General features: G+C 43.2%; 1 non-coding gene across 1 annotated transcript; it reads left to right on the forward strand.

The window, feature by feature from the left end:
• The first annotated feature begins 6,422 nt into the window (after positions 1-6,422).
• Positions 6,423-6,513, forward strand: trnak-uuu (transfer RNA lysine (anticodon UUU)). Its single transcript is given in 2 exon segments — positions 6,423-6,459; positions 6,478-6,513. It is a non-coding gene; the product is annotated as a tRNA-Lys (tRNA).
• Positions 6,514-10,733: the final 4,220 nt, after the last annotated feature.

Below are 10,733 nucleotides of genomic sequence, written 5' to 3' on the forward strand. Positions count from 1 at the left end.
TCAGCGAGTTGAAGCTGATTACAATCAACATCATCAGAGGTCAGAACTACCTGGTGAAAGAAGACACCCTGAAGAAGGATCCACAATTATTCAAAGGCATCGACAAAGTAAAAAACAAGAAAATCGATGAGTCAATGCAAGCCAAACAACAGAAACACTGAAGAATTCCATTCCATTCCAGTCCAGAACCCAGTCCTGTTGTTTTTGGAGTCAGGTCACAATTACAGCAACAACTTTATATTCCCACTTGGCTATCTGTGCATTTAGTTAATTGCAATTTTGTCGACAAGCTCTTTGAATCCAGTTGTCTGGTCCTCAAGCCAGGTCCGGATGGAAGTCAATTCCACCTTCTGCAAGGCTGAAACCAATGGATAACCTTAACCTAAAAATGCCAGCAGACCAGGGTTCGTCCGGGACTTGAACCCGGGAGTTCTGGCATGTTAATTAACCATACTCCCTAAGCGAGAATCAAACCCCTAGACCAACGAGCCACTGACAGGTCAGGTTTTATTAGCTGCTGTGGAATTTCACTGGAACCCCCCAGCCAATCATCCATTTTTTTTCAGATCAAAGCAACATCCTGCAAATGCTGAAATAAAAGCAGAAAGTGCTGGAAATGTTCAGCAGCTCTGGCAGCATCTGTGCTGTAAGAAACACAGTTAACGTTTCTGGGCACTCACCTTTTGTTTCAGCCATCCTTTCAGACTGCTTCTGTCCATCCAATCTCACTTTCTATTCTATCCACATTCTAACCATTCACTCCGTTACTACATTTTTCATGAATTCCTCATTTCTTTTATTAATGACAATTTTGTATTTCTGGCCTTTGCTTCAGACACCACTACATGTGGAATCATGTCTCCATCTACCCAATCAAACCACTTCGCTGGATCCGCGCATTGCAATGTTTCTTTAACCCTGACAGACTGTGGAGTTTCTGCTGCTTGATTGCAGTTCTTGCTTCCCGCCAGTAGATGTCACCTCACTCCAAAACAGTGAAGTTGACAAATCTGAGAGAGACACAACAGGAAATAATTGTTCACATTATAGTGAATGTGTGGGATTCAGAAATACTCGGAGTGGAGACGAGTTATTATTGCACTCTGCTATAACATCTTTTATAATGGACTCCAGCATTTTCACCACGACTGATGTCAGGCTTCTTTTGGGCCTCCTTATCTCGAGAGACAATGGATACGCGCCTGGAGGTGGTCAGTGGTTTGTGAAGCAGCGCCTGGAGTGGCTATAAAGGCCAATTCTGGAGTGACAGGCTCTTCCACAGGTGCTGCAGAGAAATTTGTTTGTCGGGGCTGTTGCACAGTTGGCTCTCCCCTTGCGCCTCTGTCTTTTTTCCTTCTTCGACTCGCCACAATTTAGCCCTGTCTTTATGGCTGCCCGCCAGCTCTGGCGAATGCTGGCAACTGACTCCCACGACTTGTGATCAATGTCACACGATTTCATGTCGCGTTTGCAGACGTCTTTATAGCGGAGACATGGACGGCCAGTGGGTCTGATACCAGTGGCGAGCTTGCTGTACAATGTGTCTTTGGGGATCCTGCCATCTTCCATGTGGCTCACATGGCCAAGCCATCTCAAGGGCCGCTGACTCAGTAGTGTGTATAAGCTGGGGGTGTTGGCCGCTTCAAGGAATTCTGTGTTGGAGATATAGTCCTGCCACCTGATGCCAAGTATTCTCAGAAGGCAGCGAAGATGGAATGAATTGAGACGTCGCTCTTGGCTGGCATACGTTGTCCAGGCCTCGCTAACCGGTATATAATTCGCTGTTTTCTTTCTGCCTCTTTTTTTAAATAGTGGAGTTACATTAACTACCGTCCAATCCATTGGAACTGTTCCAGAGTCGATAGAATTTTGAAAAAAGACCAGAAATGCATCTGCTGTTTCAAGGGCCACTTCCTTAAGTACTCTGGGATGTAGATTATCAGGCCCTGGGGATTTATCGGCCTTCAATCCCATCAATTTCCCAAACATTCCCTACTAATACTGATTTCATACAGTTCCTCCTTCTCACTAGACCATATTTTCCCCAACATTTCTAGGTGATAATTTGTATCCTCCTTTGTGAAGACAGATCCAAAGTATGTATTTAATTGGTCTGCCATTTCTTTGTTCCCCATTATAAATTCCCCCGTTTCTGGCTGTAAGGGGCCCACATTTGTCTTCATTAATCTTTTTCTCTACACATATCTATAGAAGCATTTACAGTCAGTTTTTATGTTCTCTGCTAGCTTACTCTCATACTCTATTTCCCCCTTCTTAATCAATCCTTTTGTCCTCCTCTGCTAAATTCCAAACTGCTCACAATCTTCAGGTTTGCTGCTTGTTCTGGCCATTTTATATTTCTCCTCCTTGGATCTAATACTTTCCTTAATTTCTTTTGTAAGCCACAGTTGAGCCACCCTTCCTGGTTTACTTTTGCACAGACAGGAATGAACAATTGTTGTAATTCATCCATGCGCTCTTTAAATGCTAGCCATTGCCTATCCACTGTCAACCCTTGAAGTAACGTTCCCCAATCTATCATCGCCAACTCCCGCCTCATACCTTCATAGTTTCCTTTGTTTAGATTCAGGACCCGAGTCTCGGAATCAACTCTCTCACTCTCCATCTTAATGAAGAATTTTATCATATTATGGGCACACTTCCCCAAGGGACCCCACACAACAAGATTGTTAACTAATCCTTTCTCATTACACAATACCCAGTCCAGGATGGCCTGTTCTCTAGAGGTGTTATACACCTCTATCAATTCTCCACTCAATCTCCTTTGATATAGGCAGAATAATCCTAGCTTTTCCAACCTAACCTTGTAACTAAAATCCCCCATCCCTGGATCCATTCTGGTAAATCGCCTCTGCATCCTCTCAAGGACCCTCACATTCTTTCTAAAGTCTGCTGTGCAGAACTGGAAGCAACACTCCAATTGGGGCCTAACCAGAGTTTTATAATGGTTCAGCATAACTTCCCTGCTTTTGTACTCAATGCCTCTATTTATAAAGCCCAAGATCCCATATGCTTTGCTAACCACTCTCGCAATATGTTTTGCCAACTTCAAACATGAACCCCAAGTCCCTCTATTCCAGCACACTCTTTAGAACTGTGCCATGAAGTATATATTGCCTCTCCCTATTCCTTATGACAAAATACATCACCTCACACTTGTCACTATTAAATTCCATCTGCCACCTGTCTGCCCATTCTGCTAGCCTATCACTGTCCTGTTGCAGGCAGTTCATATCATCCTCACTGTTTGTCACTCCTCCAAGTTTGGTGTCATCGGCATATTTTGAGATTCTACTCTGTATTCCAAGATCCAAGTCACTTACCTTTAGCAAAAAAAGCAGTGGTTCAAGCACTGACCCTTGGGGAACACCACTGTCGACTATCCTCCGGTCTGACCAAGAACCAATTAATATGACTCGCTGTTTTCAGTCTTTAAAACAATTTACTATCCAAATGGACACTGACCCTCCTAATCCATGAACCCCAATTTTGTTAACCACCCTTTTATGTGGTACTTTATATAATGCTTTCGTAACATCCATATAAACAACATCCACTGCATTCCCTTCATCAGCATTCTCAGATAGTTTATCAACAAATGCAGTTAGATTTGTCAAGCATGAACTCCCATTTATAAATCCATGCCCACTCTCCTGAATTAACTCAAACCTCTCCAAAGGACTTGATTTTTTTCCCTGACCTGTTGATCTCGTGCTGATAGCAAGCTCACCGTAGAGCATGTATTTGGCAATGTGACCGTCATCCATTTGGCCCAGTCAACAGAGTCACGGCTGACTCAAGAGGGCAAACATGCTGCGGATCCCTGCACGCTGGTGTACTTCCGCATTCGGCACTCTGTCCTGCCAGGAGATGCCCAGTATCCATCTGAGGCAGTGGAGGTGGAAGCTGTTCAGCCGCTTTTTTTGGCTTGTATAAGTTGTTGATGCTTCTCTACTATAAAGGAGGGTGCTGAGAACACAAGCCTGGTACACGTGGAGCTTTGTATTTTCGGTCAGTTTGCTGTCGGTTCACACTTGTCTTCTCAACTTTGACATGACAGCTGCAGCATTGGCAATCCTGGTGCTGATTTCAGCATCAAGGGCCAGATTGCTGGTGATTGTTGATGGAAGGTATGTGAAGCTGTTGACAACCTCCAAAGTGAGGTTGTCGATGTTGATGGAAAGTGGAGTCTCTACGTCCTGGCCCGTAACTTTCATCTTCCTGATGCTGATTGTCAGTCCAAATTCTTTGCAGGCCAGGGAGAACCGATTTACAAGCTGCTGTGACTGAACTTCATTATGGGACGTCAGCACAGCATCATCAGCAAGTAGCAACTCACAGACTAGGAATTTACCCACTTTGGTCTTGGCGCACAGTCTTGCCAAGTTGAACAGCTTGTCGTCAGCTCTGATGTGCAGGTGAACACCCCCATCTGAGTCATTGAAAGTGTACAATAGCAGCATGGAGAAGAATATGCCAATTATAAAGGATGTGATAACTAGACAGTTCGAAAATGATGACATGATTGGGCAGAGTCAACATAGATTTATGAAAAGGAAAACAGGTTTGAAAAACCTGTTGAGATTTTTGAGGATATTACCTATAGAACAGATAAAGGAGAACCAGTGGATGTGTGGTATTTGTATTTTCCTTTGGTAAGGTCCCACACAGGAGGTGAGTAAACAAATTTAGAGCACATAGGCTTGGGGATAATATACTGATATGGATTGAGAATTGGTTAACAGACCGAAAACAGAGAGCAGGAATAACGGGTCCTTCTCAGGATGGCAGGCTGTTACTATTGGGGTACTGCAAGGATCAGTGTTGGAGCCAGAGCTGTTAACAACCTATATAAATGATTTGGATGTGGGAATTAAATGTAATATTTCTAAGTTTGCAGATGACACAAAGCTCGGTGAAGTATGAGTTGTGAGGAGGATGCAGAGAGGCTTCCAGGGGACCTGGAGAGGCTAAGTGAATGGGCAAGAACATGGAATATTTTGTGAATAAGTGTGAAGCTATTCACTTTGGTAGAGTAAACAGAAAGACAGAGTATTTCTTAAATGGTGAGAGGTTGGGAAGTGTCGATGTCCAAAGGGACCTGGGTGTCCTTGTTCCTGAGACACTAAAAGCTCTTGTGCAGGTGCAGCAATCAATTAGGAAGGCAAATGGTATGCTGTACCCACACGAGGGGTCATGAGTACAGGAGTAAAGATGTCTTGCTGCAATTGTATAGAGCCTTGGTGAATCCGCACTGGAGTATTGTGTACAGTTTAGTCTCCTCATCTTATGAAGGATACACTTGCCATAGAGGGGGTGAAACAGAGGGTCAACAGACTAATCTTTTTTTTGCATTTATTTCATTTCATCTCAGTTTGTTCAGTTTGCTTACCTACTGTTTTTTTTCAGGTTTGTACTTGCTGCTGTTCAATATTCAGTCCGTTAATACCTAATCTGTACTAATGCTTTGTCTTTCAACACACCATTAACATATTGTTTGCCTTTGCTGCATGACCTTTTGGTCAGCTATGTGGCCTTGTCCAATCTACACCTTCTCCTTTGTTATCTCTTGCCCCACCCCCACCTCACTTGCTTATAACCTGTGACTTTTCTAATATATGTCAGTTCCGAAGATGGGACACTGACCTGAAACGTTAACTCTGCTTCTCTTTTCACAGATGCTGCCAGACCTGCTGAGTGGTTCCAGCATTTCTTGTTTTTATGTCACCAGACTAATCCCTGGGATGGTGGGGTTGTCTTATGAGGAAACTGGGCCTGTATTCCTTAAAGTTTCGAAGAATGAGAGGTGATCTGATTGAAACTGACAAAATTCATACAGGGTGCGACAGTGTGGATGTAGACAGGATGTTTGCCCTGGTTGGTGAGTCTAAAACTAAAGGACATCCTCTCAGAATAAGGAGTAGGCCATTTAAAACTGAGATGGGTGGAATTTCTTCACTCAGACGGTGGTGAATCATTGGAATACTGTGCCCCAGAGGGCTGTGGCAGCTCAATCATGTTGAAGACAGAAATTGATAGAAATCTTGATACTCATGACATCAAGGGATATGGGGATAGCATGGGAAAGGGGCTTTGAGGTAGGTGATCAGCCATGATCGAATTGAATGACAGAGCAGGCTCGACGGGCTGAATAGCTTACTCCTATGTTCCTCTGTTCCTAAGAGAGTTGGCGCCAGCGCGCAGCCCTGCTTTACCCCACTGCTGATCTTGAAAGCGTCTGATGTTGCTGCATTGTAACTGATGGAACTATGCATGTTCTCGTGGAAAGAAGAGATGATGCCCAAGAGGTCAGGAGGGCAGCATATGTTCCATTGCAGTTTGAAGAGGCCGTCTCTGCTGACAAGATCAAAGGCCTTAGTGAGGTCAATAAAAATGTGTGAGGCTCTGTGGCGCAATGGATAGCGTGTTGGACTTTTAAATAATGATGAAGACGATATTCAAAGGTTGTGCGTTCAAGTCCCACCAGAGTCAGATTTTGGACCAGAAACAGAGGAGCACAACGGAACAACAAATGAAGAAATGCGCCAAAAGCACAGACTCGGAGACAGAGCGAGAGAGAGAGAGGAGCAGAGCAGGGGAAAAAAATCGAGGAGTGACGGCACAATGGAGAGTGAGAGCAGGGAAACAGAGAGCCGCTGGGGTGAGGATACAGGATTTGGTTCTTTCTTCGGTGCAGTGGAAGGAGCTGTTTGGTGAGGATCTGGTAAGCTGTGACATCACAGGCAAGCAGGTAGTTGATTGGTTTGGAAGAACCGACCTGCTTGATGCGCATCTGGTAAGTGATTAAGATCCATTTTAGTCCTAACGTTTAAAATAGTAAACAAACTAGTGGTAAGTTTCATAAAATATGCAATAAAATGAATAATTGAATAAAATATTTAAGTAGTTAATTGAAACACGTTAAGGATGACAGGACAGGTGATGTGTCACAGCTGCAGCATGTGGGAGTTCCTGGATGCCAGTGTGATCCAGGGCAAACACGTCTGCAGTAAGTGTTTGCGGCTCAAAGAGGGAGACAAAAGGAATGTAGTGGTAGTAGGGGACAGTATAGTAAGGTGGATTGACTCTGTTCTCTGCAGCAAAAGCAAGAGTCCAGACGGCTGTGTTGCTTGCCGGTGCCAGGATTCAGGACATATGCTCAGGGCTGGAGCGAAACATACAATGGGAGGGGGAGGATCCAGTCGTCGTGGTCCATGTCGGTACCAACGACATAGGCAGGACAAGGATAGAGGTTCTGCAAAGTCAGTATGAGGAACTCGGCACCAAATTAAGAAGCAGAACCTCAAAGGTAATCATCTCTGGATTATTACCTGAGCCATGTGCAAATTGGCATAGGACAAATAAGATTAGAGAAAGTAATGTGCGGCTGAAAGACTGGTGTGGTAGTAGTGGGTTCTGGTTCGTGGGGCATTGGCACCAGTACTGGGGAAAGAGGTGGCTGTACCGTTGGGACGGTCTACACCTGAACCGTGCTGGTGCCGGTGTTCTAGCGAGCCACATAACGAGGGAAGTAGAGACGGTTTTAAACTGAATAGTGGGGGCAAGGGATCAAATTTGGGAAGATATGGTGAATCAAGGAGGAGAGACAAGGCAAGAGAGAAAGGTATAAATATGGGAAATGATAAACAGACTGTGACAGGAAGGGACAGAATGTACAAATCTAAGAGTAAATCGACAGATAAGGCTAGAGGTGACAAAAATAATAAAAGGACAAAACTAAATGCTCTGTGTCTGAATGCATGGAGCATTTGAAACAAAACAGATGAACTGGGAGCACAAATAGAATAAATAAGTACGATCTGATAGTCATTACAGAGACATGGCTGCAGGGCGACATAGATTGGGATGTGAATATTGGAGGTGACATGGCGTTTCGGAAGGACAGGAAGCTAGGAAAAGGTGGCGGGGTAGCTCTGTTAATTAATGATGGTATTAGCGTAATAGAGAGGGATGACCTGATTTCTGGAGATCAGGATGCAGAAGCAGTTTGGGTACAAATGAGAAATCATAAAGGCAAGAAGTCACTTGTGGGAGTGGTGTACAGGCCACCTAACATTAACCACACTGTCGGATGGGATATAAAGGAAGAAATAATGGCAGCTTGTCAGAAAGGTACTGTGATAATTATGGGGGATTTTTATCTACATATAGATTGGCAAATTCAGATGGGCAGAGGTAGCCTAGATGAGGAGTACATAGAATGTTTTGGGGATAATTTCTTGAAACAATACATTCTGGAGCCAACCAGAGAGCAGGCTATACTAGACCTGGCATTGTGCAACGAGATAGGATTAATTAATGACCTCATAGTTAAGGTGCCCCTAGGTAGTAGCGATTATAATATGATTGAATTTTACATTCAGTTTGAGGGAGAGGAGAGTGGGTCCCAGACTAGTATTTTAAATGTAAATAAGGGCAATTATAAGGTCATGAAAGCAGAGCTAGCTAAAGTGAACTGGCAAATTAGGTTAAGGGATAAGTCAATAGAGATGCAGTGGCAGACATTTAAGGGGATATTTCAGAATACACAGAATAGATACATTTCAACGAGAAAGAAAAGTTCCAAAGGTGGGACTCACCATCCATGGTTCACGAAAACAGTTAAAGATACTATCAAACTTAAAGAAAAAGCCTATAATTGTGCAAAGGTGGGAGGCAGGTCAGAAGATTGGACAGAATATAAAAAACAGCAAAGAATGACTAAAAGATTGATAAGGAAGGTAAAATTAGAGTATGAGAGAAAGCTCGCAAGGAATTTCAAGACAACTAGTAAGAGTTTCGATAGATATTTTAAAAAGAAAAGAGTTAACAAAGCGACTGTTGGTCCTATAGAAAGTGTGTCTGGGGAATTAATAATGGATAATTAAGAGATGGCAGATGAATTGAACAGATACTTTGCATCGGTCTTCACTATTGAGTATACAAATAACATCCCAGTATTAGCCGTATATCAGCAAATTGAAGGGATGGAGGAACTCAAGAAAATTACAATCACCAGGGAAGTGGTACTAAACAAATTGTTGGAGCTGCGGGTTGACAAGTCGCCAGGTCCTGAATTGGCTAGTGAAATAGTTGATGCGCTGGTTTTAATATTCCAAAATTCCCTAGATTCGAGAAGGTTCCGTTAGATTGGAAAAGAGTGAATGTAACTCATTTATTCAAAAAGGGAGGGAGACAGAAAGCAGGAAACGACAGGCCAGTTAGCTTAACATTTGTCTCAGGGAAAATGTTTGGAGCTATTACAGAGGATGTTATAGCAGGGCATTTAGAAAAAATTAAGGTAATCAGGCAGAGTCAACATGGTTTTTTGAAAGGGAAATCATGTTTAACCAATTTATTGGAGTTCTTTGAGGGAGTTACATGTGCTGTGGATAAAGGGGAACCAGTGGATGTATTGTATTTCGATTTACAGAAGGATAAGGTGCCATATCAAAGGTTATTGCAGAAAATAAAAGCTCATGGTGTCGGGGGTAACATATTGGCATGGATAGAAGATTGGCAAGCTGACAGGAAACAGAGAGTCAGCATAAATGGGTCATTTTCTGGTTGGCAAGAAGTAACGAGTGGTGTGCCACAGGGATCTGTGCTGGGGCCTCAACTTTTTACAATTTATATAAATGACTTAGATGAAGGGACCGAAGGTATTGTTGCTAAATTTGCTGATCACAAAGATAGGTAGGAAAGTAGGTCGTGAAGAGGACATAAGGGGGCTACAAAGGGATATAGATAAGTTAAGTGATTGGGCAAAGACCTGGCAAATGGAGTATAATGTGGGAAAGTCGGAAATTGTCCACTATGGCAGGAAGAATAAAAAAGCATATTATCTAAATGGTGAGAGATTGCAGAGCTCTGAGATGCAGAGGGATCTGGGTGTCCGAGGGCATGAATTGCAAAAGGTTAGTATGCAGGTCCAGCACGTAATTAGGAAAGCTAATAGAATGTTATCATTTATCACCATGGGAATTGAATACAATAGTAGGGAGGTTATGCTTCAGCTATACAGGACATTGGTGAGACCTCTTCTGCAGTACTGAGTACTGTACTGGTCTCCTTATTTGCGGAAGGATGTAAATGCATTGGAGGTAGTACAGAGAAAGTTTACGAGACTAATACATGGAATGGGTGGACTGTCTTACGAGGAAAGATTGGACAAGCTAGGCTTGTCTCCGCCAGAGTTTAGAATTGAAAGAGGCGACATTGTTTGTTATTTAATTTATTAATTAACAAATTAGCTATCCTCCAGTCTTCCGGTACCTCACCCGTGGCTAACGATGATACAAAAATCTCTGCCAGCGCCCCAGCAATCTCCTCCCTTGCTTCCCATAGCATCCTTGGATACATCTGATCAGGCCCTGGGGATTTATCCACCTTAATGCGCTTCAAAACCTCCAACACCTCCTCCTTTGTAATGTTGATATGCTGCAGGATATCGCTGTTCCCTCCCTTGAACTCACTAGCTTCCATGACCTTCTCCACGGTAAATACAGACGAGAAATATTCATTTAAGACCTCGCCCATTTCACGTGGCTTCACACATAGATTGCCACACTGATCCTTAAGGGGACCTACTCTCTCCCGAGCTACCATTTTACTCTTAATACACTTATAGAATCTTTTAGGATTCTCCTTTATCTTATCTGCCAGGGAAATCTCATGGCCCCTTTTCGCCCTCCTAATTTCCTTCTTAAGTA

The sequence above is a fragment of the Heterodontus francisci genome, unplaced genomic scaffold, assembly GCF_036365525.1.
Source record: "Heterodontus francisci isolate sHetFra1 unplaced genomic scaffold, sHetFra1.hap1 HAP1_SCAFFOLD_148, whole genome shotgun sequence".
In the NCBI taxonomy this organism is placed as follows: Eukaryota; Metazoa; Chordata; class Chondrichthyes; order Heterodontiformes; family Heterodontidae; genus Heterodontus; species Heterodontus francisci.